The 15,980-nt window shown below is 40.5% G+C and overlaps 1 long non-coding RNA gene across 2 annotated transcripts; it reads left to right on the top strand.

Annotated features, from left to right (window-relative positions):
* The first annotated feature begins 3,969 nt into the window (after positions 1-3,969).
* On the top strand, positions 3,970-14,075 carry LOC125484148. 2 transcript variants are annotated; one of them, XR_007262993.1, is made up of 4 exons: positions 3,970-4,065; positions 5,937-6,030; positions 8,334-8,418; positions 13,951-14,075. It is a non-coding gene; the product is annotated as an uncharacterized LOC125484148 (long non-coding RNA). The 2 variants fall into 2 exon arrangements; XR_007262994.1 differs by lacking the exon at positions 13,951-14,075 and adding an exon at positions 9,338-9,499.
* Positions 14,076-15,980: the final 1,905 nt, after the last annotated feature.

The raw sequence follows: 15,980 nt of genomic DNA, 5'->3' as shown, positions 1-15,980 counted from the left end.
GAGGTGACAGCAATCACCTGCGGACAGTAGCAGGGAGGTGAGTCCCGGTCCGGAGGCCATAGCAGGGATGTGAGTCCTGGACTGGTGGCTGTAGTCGGAGGTGAGCCCTTTGTGGACCAGAGGCCAGGCCCTGGGTTTTGAAGCCCTGTGTGCTCTGGATGCTGGGTGCTGGCATGGGCTGAGGTGAAAGGACTGTAAATAGTGAACTTTTTGCCTTTTCATCCTTATGCTAGGGTTTTATTTATCATTCTTTCAATTTTGTACCAAATACCTAAGTATCTGCATCTCAGTATCTTGTACCGAAGATGGCGCCATAACCAGCGACATTGCAATCTTTTCACTGCACTCTTTGGAGAGCACGTGACAATAATGCTATGTCAATTCAATTCAATTCAATTACGATCCTTGACTAATGCCTGTACACCTCCATTACAGTGTTAGATTAACCCCCAAGGCAATGGATCCATGGGACTTATCATGCCCCACCCTCTGAACAGCATAGGCTCCCACCCCTAACTGAGTTCTGGGTGTGCTGGGACCCCCGACTGAAGATTTCCTCCTTGGACTTCAGAGACGGTTAAGACCATGAGTCAAGGCTCATTGCTTGCTGCACATGCAGTGTGTTTGCTGCATAAGCTGCCGGCACATGGTGCGGGTGTGTAGCATGATACTTTATAGCAAGATTTCCACTCCCTTCACTGAGGACTGCTGAGCAGCAAGGCAATCTGTCTGGTCATGTGGTTGCACTAACTGGCACATCCAGGTAGTGCAGTGATGCTGTGAGCATACAGGTAGACATCAACTGAGCGAGCATTAAGAGAGAAAGTGTGTGACAGAGATGCAGTCTGGCCCAGTCTGTGAGCTGGGTACCTGACCCTGTGCACAAAATGTCCTTGCAGCAGCCTTTCAACATTAACTGCCAGTGTGCCCTGAAATACAGATTGGTACTTCCTCAGTTAGACAAACAAGAGGCTGGAAGAACACAGCAAGCCAGGCGGCATCTGGAGGAAAGGAGCAGTCGACATTTCGGGTATTACCCTTCTTCAGGACTTCCTCGATGTTCTGTAAGTGCATTGGAGAGGTGCCAGTCATTGGATACCAATCTCTGTGGATGAGGGGTGCATACAACTAAGTGCTCGTGGATCATGCCCTGCGATGGTGTTGCTGTTCACAGCCAGTGATGAGCTGAATTTACCACTTAATTGTTCTGACCTCCATGTTGAGAATTCTCAGCAATGTATTTGCTCACACTGGCAGGTAGGATAGAAAGCTGAATATTAATGGTGCACGTTATACAGTTAGTAAGGTTGTCAATAAGTAATAAGCCCCTCCTTAACAGGTGACTCACCTCTGCCCAGCAAGAATCTTGCCTCAGCACCTGGAACCTAGTTAAAAGATGCAGCAAGTTGTTCCTGATGTCAAGATAGGCCTCACTGAACATCTTGCAAAATTCTGCCACATTGCTCAGTATAGTCCATATCATTCAGGCTGCAATAAGAACAGGAGCTGTCAAAGTGCCTGGTGGTGTTGCTGGACATTTAAGTCACAGAACACAGTGTACCGATTGCTGCAAAAGGACAGTCATTTCCACAGAGATTCTCTTCACTCCTGAATCCATGGATCCCTGGACTGGCTCAGAGCAGGAGGTCCCTGTGCAGGAATTTCCAGTGCAGAAGACATCTAAAGTTAAGTGTGGCTGTGGTTGTCAAGTCTGGAGACTGTCAAACTGCCAGGGGCAGGGTGGCCATCAGTTTCAGAGATTTCTGGCTTGTGGGTTAGAAGGAATGTGTCCTAGATCAGGCTGGAGGATGGAGGAGGTGTCAGCCACCCTGGAGATGTGACAGTCAGGCTGGCAAGGGTCTAGGAAGGGTCTGGTCGGTGGGCCAGATGTGTTGGGTGCAGCATGGTGGTACCATTCAAGCAATGGGTTCGAGATTTAATGTGCAATTGTGGAGATTCACTGACATTGTCCAACCACATGAGATCATTACACTTCTTGAGGCAATGCTGCCAGGTTTGGCACTAGATGTAAGAAATTAACTTCACTGGACACTTGTTCATAATTCCTTACCCCTGTAGGATGATGGGCTTCTCCGCTGTCACTAGGGTCTCCAGCACTGCATCTATGATGCAGAAAACATTTCTCTTTCAATTTCCTCGTATAGAAATGCAACAATTGGAATTAGTGGCTTTTGTAATTTTTCGACTTGGAGAGACATATTGCTTAAAAGAACAGAAGCGGCTGCACTGTGTCCAAATCTGAGCTCCTTGCTAAGCGCAGAGGTAGCCATTCATCCCTATGCTATGCTTTGGTAGATGATCTTAGATCACCAAGTTTGCAAACTGCCTACCTCCACTCTATGGGCAATTTATGAATTATGGCCTGTGTCCAAAAATGAGAATTAATTTTTACTCTTTTCATAGAATCCCTACAGTGTGGAAACAGGCCATTTGGCCCATTGAGTCCACCCTGCTCCTCTGAAAAGCATCCTACAAATACTTACCCACTTACCCCATCCCTGTAACCTTACATTTCCCATGGCTAATCCACCTAGCCTCCACACCATGGGCAATTTAGCATGGTCAATCCAACAAACCTGCAGATCTTTGGACTTTAGGAGTAAACTGGAGCACACAGAGGAAACCCACGCAGAGAATGTGCAAACTCCACTCAAACAATCACTTGAGGCTGGAATCAAACCCAGGTCCCTGGCACTGTCAGGCAGCAGTGCTAACCACTGAGCCATTGTGCCTGCTTCATAGCACTATGCCAGGCCAAGAGATTTATGTTGCCTTTTTAACGCTAGTACACCAGAATTCTTAGTGCAGATTCAGTAAGATGTTGCATAAAGATTGTGAGAAATTGAAATGCAGAAAAATCATCAGCATCAACTTTTACCTAAATGACACTAAATCTGAGTGATCCAGTCTATTACACCTTCACACTGTTTTATTTTGAGTTATTTGTTGCTTGATAGATATATACTTTGAAAGTATAGAATACACTTTATTCAGTAGCATAGGCCTAGTCAGCACAATTTACACTTTGATAGCGTCTCGCCGTTTCATGTGATTTCATCTTTACAGGAACTCGGTTCATTTAAACTCAACTGTACCCACGATCAATTTCAGTCTTCACTCACACACCCCGTAGCCAGCAATACAATACCAGCATTCGGCAGCTCAACACTTTGTGTAGAAGTGAAAGGAAGAAATTGACAAAATGCTCGAAATGTGTAATGCCTGTTTCGGGTGTGTGAGGGTAATTGGGTGTATAAGTTAAAGTGTGCATAAACACATTGCATTTTCTCCTTGCTTCAGCAACATAATATTTCAGCTTCTGGTCGTGGTTCATGAGGGATGTGGAACTAAAAGAGGCAGTCACCAAAACCAATAATACACCTTGTACCTTCTGGTTAGTTGTGATAATGTCTGAAACTAAGGTAGAGTGAATATGCAGTGGGTTTTGTTCGCAGGCAGGAGTGGAGTGGAATATCAATATCCTGCCTCGAGTTGTAAGCAGCTTTTGTAAAATCACACAGAGTTGCAAAGGGGAAAGCTAAAAACAGACTGGACTTTCACTTTACGGCGTCAGTGTACCAAAGGAATCGATCAATGACATTTTTCAATACAGGTACATTAGACAGAAATATAACCAGGCGAGCATATTTCGAAACAGTAAATCCTCAGAGTTAGACTGAATAAAGAATGACTGAAGATAAAGTAGTGGATTCCAGTATAATCTCAAACACTGTTGTATGCATGTGGAGTTGAATTTGTACATTCCCGTACAAACAACAAATCCTCTATCGAAACACCAGTGTGTTTCTCTCTCTACCGTAGATGGGGTTAACGGTTGGGCATCTGTGAATAAATAACACCAGCTGTTCATTACACTGGCAATTGCTCAAAGATGTTTTATGACCTTTTCACTGGAACTAACTGTCAATCAATGATCCAAAAGGCTCAGCACCCTCTACAGCAATCTGCATGTGGAATCTGTGTGCACAGGGAATGCAAGCGTCTATCTCCTTAGCTGGAAAGGTTGAAGACCATCGATTCGGTGTGAGTATGACAGCGTGAGCAGTGGTGGGAAGGGAGTGGCTGGGCGAAAGGAAGGAGTATTATTTTGGTTGTGGACTCCGAAATTCTGGTATTCCGTGCACGTTGGGGAATTTCGACTTTACACTGTGCACCTTTAGCATATCATTATTCCACACTTCATAGACGAGCCTGGCACGGAATGCTGTGGATTAGGATGCAGCCGTACTTAAGGGGCCTGCAGCTGTTAGTGGAAACTTGGGAATGGGGCGTGCGGTTCTGGTGCATGATCCTAGGTTTCCAGTCCTAGGAGAGGTTCCGGATCTCTGCCACTGTTGCAGGTGGAGTACTGATCCTAACTTGTGGAAACAGTCTTTGGATATGGGCTGGGATGGGCGGGGGTGGGGTAGCACTGGTGGAGAGGGTGAGTTGTGAACCTAAAAGGAGAAGTTAAACTCGACAGGGGCAAAGTAAAACATTCCTGCTCCTTCTGGCCCACAGGCAGAGCTATAAGGGGACTTAACCTTCCCCTTAAAGTTTTACTCATCTCTCTTGAACAGCAAAGGTTCTGAGGCCTGAAAAACCTGGCCAGCCAGTGTTAACCATTTTAGATGATTAAATATGAGGCAATCGACCTGCTTTATAATATTTTAATGACAGACCTGCATTCTGGAATCAGGCTTGCTGCACGGCTCTGTAAAATCCAGGCATTCGTCAGACAGGGCCAGCTATAAAACCTTTAAAATGTAACATTTCACCTAACCTTAAATCACCTAGTTTAGGGATTTAAAAAAAAACCCACATATTCTGAACGAGGAAATGTCAGTTGTCAATTGAATTCAATGTCAAATCACCGATAAAACATTGGACTTGAGAGGTTAAAAAAAGAGATAGAGATAAAATAAATTGAAATAATGAGTCCGAAAAGGAGCCATATTTAGTTTTTAAGTGATTTAAAACCCTCCAACAGTAATTTACATCTGATAGAATGCAATTCCACACTTTTAAAAGTTAGCTTTTAGTGTCCAAGAGATTACAGTGACATTCATTAAGAGTTATCGCACCATTTTTAAGTGTACGCAGACAGAAACGAATATGTCTAACTGCTTCAGTGAGTTTAGTATCTCTGAGATATGTACAGGTACCTCATCTCATTCTTTGTTTTGAACAGGGAATTTGACAGCAAGATACTGATATAACATAGTAACTTTCAGATTTCTATATTTAACTGCACATTTGCAAGCTATATGTTTATACTGGATTTCTGCATAAATAATGATGAACACACTTAGCCTCCCCATTACTTTTACCACCAAATCTGGTTATTACGTCATAGATAGAATGTACAAGAATAGACTTAAAAACATACCACTATTTCATCGCATTGCTTGATAAAAATACTGGTTCTCCTGATATAGTAGCACTGTTCGAGGACTACAACCTCATAGCCACAGAAGTTCAAGAAAATCCATCACTTAACATTGAGACAATTATAAAGATAGACAATGAATATTGATTTTGCCATTCCCAAAGAATGAATTTCAAAAATACTCCAAATAATAGGAAGTGATTTAGCATTCCAAGGAATTGGAATAAATAGGAATGGAAAATTGAAAGAAATTGAACAGGAATAGGTTTGATACATTTTAATTTTAAAAGATGGGATTGAATGGCGAGGAGTTATTAAATTAGAAATGAGAACATGGTACTATCTCGGAATTTTAACTTCTGAACTTCTGTATAACATATATAAATGGATAAGGTTTGATCAAGGTGGGTGAAACATTCCTGTACAGAACAACCAAATGTTTTCAGCCAAGGCCAGGATAAATTGACTTCTGAGCTTGTGATAGGAAACTTTACTTACGTTCCTACTGCTGTTCATTTCTCAACAGCTCCTCCTGGGAAAATATGAGTGGATGAAAAAATAATTATGATACGTTGCCGCATCAGTAAACATTATGCCTGTCAGGAAAGTGATAGTGAACTGTAAGTTTGAATTTCTATGTATAAGAAACAAAGGTCCAGACACTGACATTGTGGAGGCATTTGTTCCACTGGTACAAAAGGCACATTTATATTTCTTTGCAAGTCTCCCATGATAGATTTTGGATTTATGTGGATGATTCTGGTGCATTGTGGACAATCCTTGTTTCCATTATAAATTTCAAAGTCTGGCTCTCTTCTCACTATGCCAAGTGCAGAGAAGGACCAGCTGTTGGTTATTTACCCAATGGGATGTTAAGTTAAGTGGAATCTTATCATGTCCCTAAGCAATCACAAAGCGTTTCACAACCTATCAGTTACTTTGTGAACTGTTTCACCGTTGATGTTGCTGCTAATTGGGTAGCCACTTTTCATGTGAAAAATTGCTTTGACGGTATAGTGGCTGTAGCATTGGATTAATAACCTCGGTGGGAAACTTCCCAGGCACTGAATGCTCTAGGCATTGTGAGAAAGTTGGAGCAGTCCTTTGAGATTGGCAGTGAGGGCCTTCCTGTTTTCAAGCAGTAAAGGTCCTCTTTTTCAAAAAGTGTTGAATGTCAAGATGAGATTCTCACTACTGAGTGAGAAGAGGCCTGTTTGCATGCATTAACATCTTCACTGTTATGACACCCAACTTCACTGATAAGCAATTTCCCATTCTCCCACCCAACCGATAAAACCCAGACAACGGCAATACCTGCCATGGAAATCAGAGTGGTAACCTGGTGACTCCAGCTTAGCACTTGCTTCTGCAGATCTCCATCAATCACCAACATCTCAGGGCATTCTCCAAGGGCAGAGACTGCATGCAACATCCGTCCAACAGGTCAAATGTTATGTGGGTAAGGCAGGAAAGTGGAATTGAGGGTTATCATTGCATTGATCTCATTGAATTGTGGAGCAGACATGATGGGCCAAATAGCGTACTTCTGGTTCAATGTCTTATGGTCTTCCAGACCTCCAAATCCCCGTCACCAAAGTGGGATGCCAATTACCTTCTGTTTGGCATGTCCAGAACAAATAAAACCAACAATACCAGGCAGCTGTGCACTGCCAGCTCTGGACTAAGTGCGCAGCTGGGTTTTAAAGATCACACCAGTTCCAGGAATCTTCAAGATTCTGGTTGTGGCCAATACTTACACCTCCATCCATCAGGAAAATAATACAAGCAAAGCGCCATTGTGCTGTATGAGTTTGAGTTGGTGAGTTGAGTTTGGGAACATTGGATGGGAAGACACATTAGAGCTTAGAAAGAAACCTTCCATAAAATTCACAAAAAAAATGACACCCAGCCAATTTCTGGTAAGATTCAGCCCTCTGGTGATAATGTGCTTAAAATTCACTATATTACGCAGTGGACCATGTTAAGCTCATCTCATTATAATCCAGCAGCAAGAAAAGAAAATGACAGTGTTGCATTTTATTAAGAACCCAAGAAATTCACCATTTTCTTTCAAAAGGACCTCAAACTGATCTGCTCCCAGTGATAACCCACTTCCACAACACGGGTTTGACTTTTATTGGGCAGGATCTGAAGAGGACCGTCTCTGCTTCCACATAGAATGACATGAGACTTTTTTGAGATGAAATTGGTTGCGAGCAGTAGCCTAGGTTTAAAATTAATCAGCAGTCTCTGTAATAAAAGATATAGAAAGCACGTTGAGATATTTGTGGAGACATGGTCTTGGGTGATTTTCTTAGGAGTGGAATGAAAATAGTCATAAATAGCCATGTGTACAACAAAGAAAGCTCTGGCCATCATCTCTTCCTTCTCAAAACATTGTAGCAATTTATACCCCATGACAATAATTTCAGAAAAACTTTCATCTGGTCTTTATGAATTTCTTCAGCTCCCTCTAATATTTAGTATTTAATATTTAATATTTACCCCGGGGAGAGGCAATGGCCTGGTGGTATAATTGCTGAACTGTTAATCCAGAGACCCAGATAATGTTCTGGGGACCTGGGTTCGAATCCAGGAATCTAATGATGACCATGAATCCATTAAAAATTGTCAGAAAACCCCATCTGGTTCACTAATGCCCATTTCGGGAAGGAAACTGCCATCCTTACCTGGTCTGGCCTACATGTGACTCCAGACCCATAGCAATGTGGTTGATTCTGAACTGCCCTCTGGGCAGTTAGGGATGAGCAATAAATGCTGCCTAGCCAGCAATGCCCTCTTCTAATGAATGAATAAAGAAAAAAAAAATTTCAAGGGGAATAAAGAATGCAAAAAGGTATCAAAGTAACCGCTGACTACATTTGTTCTTGTGTTAATTGTGTTTCTTCTCCTTCTCGGGCAGTCCTTCAACATTGAAGATGACTTGCTTCTACTCCATTACAATGGATTCTGGGAGCAATGATAAGCCCAATGCGTGATCTACATGGGTATGTATCAGATGGTGTTTGAAGGCTTCATCAGTGAGTTATTTAGCAGTTTATATACTCTCTCTGGTGCCTTGCCTTTGCCTCTGCATGTTCCCAATGGAGTTTCTGCACGTGTTCTTTCATAAACATTCTCCATCTTGGTTGGTCATAAGTCAGAGCCTCCCATGAATCAGCAGGATGTTTGATCTCTTCAGTGATACTTTGAGGACATGTCTAAAGATTTTTTTCTGTCCTCATGGGAACCCCATACTATGATTAAGATTTGAATAGAGCAGTTGTTTCGGGATTGCTATTGTGCTACCCGAATGAGAAACTTAAAAATGAAAAGAGCATCAGTCTGTACAACATTTAGTACAATAGTCATACCAAGGAGCAAGTGTAGGGACATGAGAAAAAGTTAATCCCCACTCAACTAACATGCACTAGCTCTAATTCACAGTGCATTAAGCTGTCTAGCAAATATGAGACAGGAAGAATAATAAAAGGTAGAGAAGGTTACACACAGTATAATGGAGATTTAGGAATGCTACAAGGCTTTAACATGCTCAGGGGATTTGGATGGGTTTGTAAATACAAGATCAGTTACAGTTACATCATTTAAATATCGTCTCAGATATGTACGCATCAGGGTTTTATTCCATTAGTGACATTTCATGTTGTTGCATTTTTACAAGAGCTGGTAGTTCCCATTACTGCTATTATTGTTGCCCTTTACAGCTGTAGTTTGGCAGACATATCTGCTGTGCAAAGAGTATACTTCACAAATTTTGCATTTTTTGTAGAGAAAACTGACTTATGACAACGAAAAATCTTAAATATAATTATGAAATTTTAAAGAAACTATGTTGTCTCCTAATTTTGTAAACTTATTTTTGAAATTGCAACTTTAAAATTCAGTCACTTTACTTTTGTATTCAAGCTTAGATGTTTGGATTTATAAGATCAGCAGTGACACGAGGAGGGAACAATGAAACATGAAGTTTGGGGCGTTATGGTGGAAGAACATTGGAAAATTTGGGGCCTGGTCTAATTCTGGGAGTTGTAGTCTGATTGTTTGCAATGTTACATCAGAATCTCATAACTATACTCTTAATATATACATGATAATAAAGACAATGGATTCTTGGAGTCGTATAGTGCGTGGTTTAAAATGCCCATCTTCAACTTCATAGCCCTGATACTCTCTCAGCTAGATAGCTGAGTAAATTATACTCCAGAATTACACCCGTGTAAATTCAACTCTTGTATTGAATATGATGGTTCATGGAGGCTTGTGGGTGAATAAAGAAGAAACGCCTATTCAACCTTTGTCACCCTGCAGTGTGATAAGTTGTGGTATCTCAGCTGGGACCATAATCACTAGAACGGGTGGAGTTAGTAATTGCAGATGACAGGAGGCATAATAATTTTTTTCAGAAGATCAAAGGAAACTGCAAATAGATGTAGATAAAATGGGAGATTGGATTTAAAAAGTGGTGAAAGGAATTCAGTGATATAAAGTGTGAGATGATATATTTTAGGTATATAAAATAACAGTATTGAATATAGTTGTGTGTCAAAGAAAGTAGAGGGGGGGACTTCGAGGAATAGGTACATAGAAGATTAAAATCTACATTTCAGGTTGATAAGGTTTTAAAAATCTCCATAAAATTTTGCTTTTATCTCGGGGTATAGATCATGATCATAAAAGTCTACAGGTAACAATGAGCCAGAGCAAAGTCTTAATAAGAACACAGTTAGAATACTGTGTGGGATATTGGTCTCAACAAAGTAGGAAAGATATTGAGGTTTTAGAGAGATGCAAAGTAGATTCATTAGCCTGGTATGTGTAAACCCACAAATTGAAAGAAAATTTGTTTATTTTGTTACAAAGCTACATATTTTGTGGTGATATGATAGAATCTTTATAAATAATGGAAAGATGTGCTCCAGGAAGAATAAAAAAGGTAGAGAACGTTACAAACAGTATAATGGAGATTTAGGAATTCTACAAGGTTTTAACATGCTCAAAGGATTTGGATGGGTTTCTAAAAAGCAAAATGTTTTCAATGGTAGAAAGTTAAAGGATGAAGAGCCCTAAATAAAATATTTTTAAAAAAAGAGATTTAGAAGAAAGAGCAAAAGAAACCTCTTCATAGAACCTTCTACAAAAGAAGTGTGAGGCTGTGGAAGTCACCTCCAGGATTAATGATTGAGACAGAAAGTATCAATATTGGATACTTTGGACATAATTCTTTCCTCTCAATCATTTATAAATATATATACCTTAAAAGTCTTACTATTAAACCATGCACTCTGGAAATAGTTGCCAGATACCTGTCCATGAATCACTGCTTATTATTTGTCAAGCTAACCATTTGTAACATGGTCCCATTCATCCCAAGGACATAGACCTTACATGATATTCTATTATGTGTAAGGGTGTCAAACGTCTTCCTGAAGTCCAGGTAGTTAACATTCACTATCCATGGTGCCATTGCCTAATTTGTTTGATTTCTATTAGACAATCATGAACTCCCACTCCTAAAACATTGTTCACTGCTTGTATAACTCATGTTCCAATAAATACTCAGTTACATTATACACTCTGTAATGATTATTTGGAAGGTCAAATGGAGGAGTGACAAGCCAGACTGCTCCATATACACCTTCAGTGGTGGTGGTGTCCACCATATATGTGCAAAAGACCAAGGCAAAGTATTTGGTATCATCTTTACCCTGAAGAGTTCAATAGATCACCCACCCCAGCCTCTTACTGAGGTGTCCAACATCACTGAAGTACAGTTCTAGCCCATTCGATTCAATTCATCTGGTCAAGAAATGGCTGACAGAGCCGGATAAAGCAAAGGTTGTGGGCCTGGGAAAATCCCAGTATTAGCAGCATCCCTGCCAAGCAGTTCCGGTACAGTTACATCTACCAGATAATGTGGAAAATTCCCCAGGTATGTCTTGTTTCCAAAGGCCAGGACAGCTCCATCAGCTTACTCACGACCATCAGCAAGTTGATGGACAGTGCTACTAACAGAGTCATCAAGTGACACTGGCATAGCAATAACCTGCTAAACAGTGCTCACTTTGAAGTCCATCAGGCCTGGCTGGTTCCTGATTATCTTGCAGACTTGGTCTAAACATAGACCAATTGAAAATCAATTCAAGCTGAGAGGGACTAATTGACATCAAGGTGGCATTTGGTTGTATGTGGTGTTAGAGACCAAGAATCAAATTGAATCAGTGTGTGTCAAAGGAAATATCTCCACTGATTGGAGTCATATCTGGTACAAAGGTAGCGTTTATTCAAGGCTTGATAATACCTCTGCAGGAGTTACTCCAGTTTGATATTTTCTAATCAACCTTTTCAGAGATGTTATTACACAATTCTGGAGCAGGTGCGACTTGAATCTAAGCCTCCTAGCTCAGAGTTAGGGACACTGCCACTGCACCACAATACCTCAGTTCCTCAGAGTATCGTCCTTCAGATGCTTCAATGACCTCCTTTCCATTATAAGGTCTGAAGTAAAAACATTCACTGGTACAGTGTTTAGTTCTATTTACAAATCCTCAGTTAATTAAGTAGTCCTTACTTGCATGCAGCAAGACCAGCATAACATTCAAGATTGAGCTGTTAAGTGGAAATACCGGGCTACAATCATCTCCAATAAGGGAGAATTTAACAATGTCCCTTTGATCATAATGACATTAACATGCCCACCATTGATCATTAAAATTTAACTGGCCCAACTACATAAATACTGTGACTACAAGGAACTTAGACACTGGGAATTCTATAGTGGGTATCTCCTCTCCTGATTCTCCAGCACCTTTCCGCGAACTATAAAGCACTAACCAGGAGCATGATGGAATATTTTCCACTTGCCTGGGTGAGTGTAGCCACAACAGTGCTCATGACACTTGATATCAGGACAAGGTTTGATCCACACCCCCATCCACTAAATTAAACATTCACTCTACCCACCACTAGTGCACATTGGCTGCAGTGCGTACCATCCACCAGCTGCGCTACAGCAACTTACCAAGGCTCTTTTGCCAGCATTTTTTCAAACGCACAATACCACCTAGAAAGACAGGGCAGAAGTTGTAGTTGAACACTACCACCCACAACTTCCCATCTAAACCACACACCACCATATTACCATTCCTTCATTATGGCTAGATCAAAAGGCAGCATTGCGGTTCACCACCCTTTTTAAAAACAATTAGGGGTAGGTAATAAATTATGGTCTTGCCAGTGATATCCACATCCTGTGACATAATAAAGGGCAATAGAAAACAAGGCAGTTTGGTAAACATTTATAAACCATCGGTTTTGAGCACAGCCAAATATTGTGATCAATTTTGAGCACTTTAGGAAGGATATCAGGGTCTTGGAAAGAATGCAGAACTGGAAGAATATCAGGGAAATTACAAAGAGATGAGAGTAACTGGAGGACTTGTTCTCTTTGGAACACAGCAGTTGAAGTGGGAGATTTGTGTGTTCATTTGAAATGAGGATTGATGAAAAAACGATGGCAAGAACCAATCTTCTGGCAGCAGGATCAGTATCGAAGGGGATGCAGATTAAGATAATTGGCCAAAGAATCCAGCAGGGAGATGAAGAGAAATTTTGTACCCAGTGAGGTGTGACCACAATGCTTGACAGGGTGTTGGAAGCAGATTCATTAGCAATTATTCAGAAGGAAGTAGATACCTACTTGAAAAGAATTAAGACTGCAGAAGGGCAGAACTAATTGGTCACCCTTTTAGAGAATCAGTGCTTCATAATTTTGAGGAGAAAAGATCATAGTTAAGCTCATCAGAAATAGATGGACAAGATGCCATATGTTGTCCTTTCTCCATTTGACTCAAGGACTTAACTTAATGAATGTTCAATTTAAATTAGATCCCATGTGCCAGTGGTGTAGACTGCATTTGTGCCCAAATCAATGTTGTATAATTTTACATGCTGCAGTTTGAGCTTCTGTGGTCCCAGGCTTGAGGAGCTAACCTTTATCCTTTGACCCAAGTTTCTGCATTAGCAGAGCAGATTCATTTGTACAGAGAAATTTTTGTCTAAAGTGGGATACCTCCTGGATTCCAAATCACTGCCGTGAGATCTGTTTATAAAATAATTTTAGGTTCGAAGTGAAATGTTGAGAAAATTGTGTAAATCATTAAATGTGTGATATATTTTTGTTGTGTGAAAAATGATATCGTTCACACATTCCGCACTCCTACATGTGTTATATAAATATAGATTAGTGATCAGCTGGCACACCCACATGCTGTACTGAATAAGATACAGGGTTTTCATATTGTTGAATGAATGTTGTAAATTAAAAATCATCTATCACTTTTCACTTTTTTTCCCAATTTAATATTTTATCCGGAGCTATTATAAATTTCCAAGATAGGTCGGAGTAATGAGATTATATAGTGGGTGATCTGAGTTGCACACAAACTATTTTGCTCAATGTCTGATTCAGCGAGAGCATTTCATCATAAAACAAATAAACTTCAAACTTAATACCATTGCAGATCCCTCTGATGTCAAGGAAAGCAAGAAGCCTGTGTCTATAAGCAACAACGATAATATAATCTCATGAAACATGCTGTGTGACCCCTTCAGTAGTGTGTCTGAATTGGAGGATAAATGCAATTCTGCTGAACACTGTAGTCACAGGGCAAGACTCTGAGCATTTGTTCTCAGTGACATTTAAAATAAAATTGGTATATGAGGCAACATCAGCCAGGATGATGTGTGTTTGAGAAGAGGCTGACACTTAAGTGAAAATGTCTGGTAATGAGATATTTTCATAGGTCTTTCTGGACAGTGCTCATGTTGCAGCTTTCAGCAATGATTATGGCAGCTCCAGATTAATGCAGTCCTGGTCTCATTTTAATTCAATCCTATATTCTTATAGCTTACAAACACATCATTCACCAACATTCTGAAAATATCATGTGGCATTTGTTAAAGGAAAGGGATACATACCAGAGGCAGAACAATAATAAAATCAGTCTGTATTTGGACTGCAAAGTCACTGAAGGAATGATCACAATGCATTTCTTTTGTCTTTCTAGGTATTGCCAAAACTAATCAGATCTTCTAAATATAATTATTTAGAATTTTATACTGTTGTCAGCTCACCTTGGTGGTAACAATCTTAATCTCTGAGGCAAAAAGCTATGGGTTCCTGCCTGTTATGTTGTTCTGTGTGTTGACTTTACCCAACGCCAATGCCATCAAGGTAAATTAGGACTGAAGGTATATTTCTACCCTGTATGCTCAGAACAGAAATTAAGGCTATGTCCAGAATTTCCCCAGTAGTTTCTTTATGGTTTTGTTTGGGTAAATTCTATGCCCAGTCTAAATGTGCTGTCCTGCATCGGAGAGCTTAGCCAAAAGCAGAGACTCAAAAGGTGCAACCTTCTACATTCCTGCTATGACAGGGCAATAGCAAGCCAGTTAATCGGGAGACGAAATATACCAGAGCACGGCCCTTTAAACATGGTCTGCATCCCTAATAATCTGAAGGATTTTCCTCAGATTTATCAGCCCCTTTGACAGCTTCTGCTGGCTCACTTTTGCACCCTTCTCTGAAGGGGGTCTGCTGTATTCAAATCAGGTGACCTACTTCTGACACCACAAACTTCAACATTGTTAACATTGGAAATCACAGGGGGATCCATCTGAACATTTACTAAGGAATGGACAGCCTGCTTGGTTTTGGGCTCCACAAACTGATCATTTACCTGAAATTTCTTTGTGAAATCCTACACTTTATGAAACGGCTCTGTACTTTGTTAACATCGAAATCAGTGACTTTAGTTCAAATAAATCTAACTGGCTCTGGAGCAACTGGGCCATCTTGAAAGGTACAATTTTTAAAAATTCTTTTCTGTTTTAAAAGAAACCAAGGGTCATTCACTTGAAGTTTGAATTGATATAGCACAGATGGTATAATTCTACTCAAATTGGCTCCTAATTATGTTTGAAAGCGACTAAATGAAGAAACATCAGCATTGTGTAACATAAGTTCATGTTGCTCTATTACATTACCCTCAAATGACAAGTTTCAAACAATTAACTACAGTATTAAAAACTGACATTTTTCAAAATTCATTGATGGGATGTGGGTGTTGCTGGCTGGATCAGCATTTATTGCTCATTCCTAGTTGGCTTTGAGAAGGTGATTGTGAGCTGCTTTGTTGAACCACTGTTGTCCATTTAAAGTAAGCATAATGCCATTAGGAAGGGAGTTCTAGGATTTTGATGCTGAAGAAACAATAGTACATTTTTAAGTCAGGATAGTGCATGTCTGGGTGTGGAGTGGCAATGTTCACATGTACTTGCTGCCCTTGTCCCTTTAGGTGGTAGCATTCATGGGTTTGGGCGGTGTTGTCTAAGGAGCCTTGGTGAGTTTCTGCAGTGTGTCTTGTAAGTGACAAGAACTGATACTACTGAATGCCGCTGGTGGACGGCGTGAATGTTTGTGGATCTATCAGTCAAGTGGGTTTTTTTGTCCAAGATGATGTTGTTGGAATGGCAGCTATCCAGAAATCCA

The sequence above is a fragment of the Rhincodon typus genome, chromosome 10 (assembly GCF_021869965.1).
Source record: "Rhincodon typus isolate 14 chromosome 10, sRhiTyp1.1, whole genome shotgun sequence".
NCBI classification, from domain to species: domain Eukaryota; kingdom Metazoa; phylum Chordata; class Chondrichthyes; order Orectolobiformes; family Rhincodontidae; genus Rhincodon; species Rhincodon typus.
This window is presented reverse-complemented; position numbering and strand designations above follow the sequence as displayed.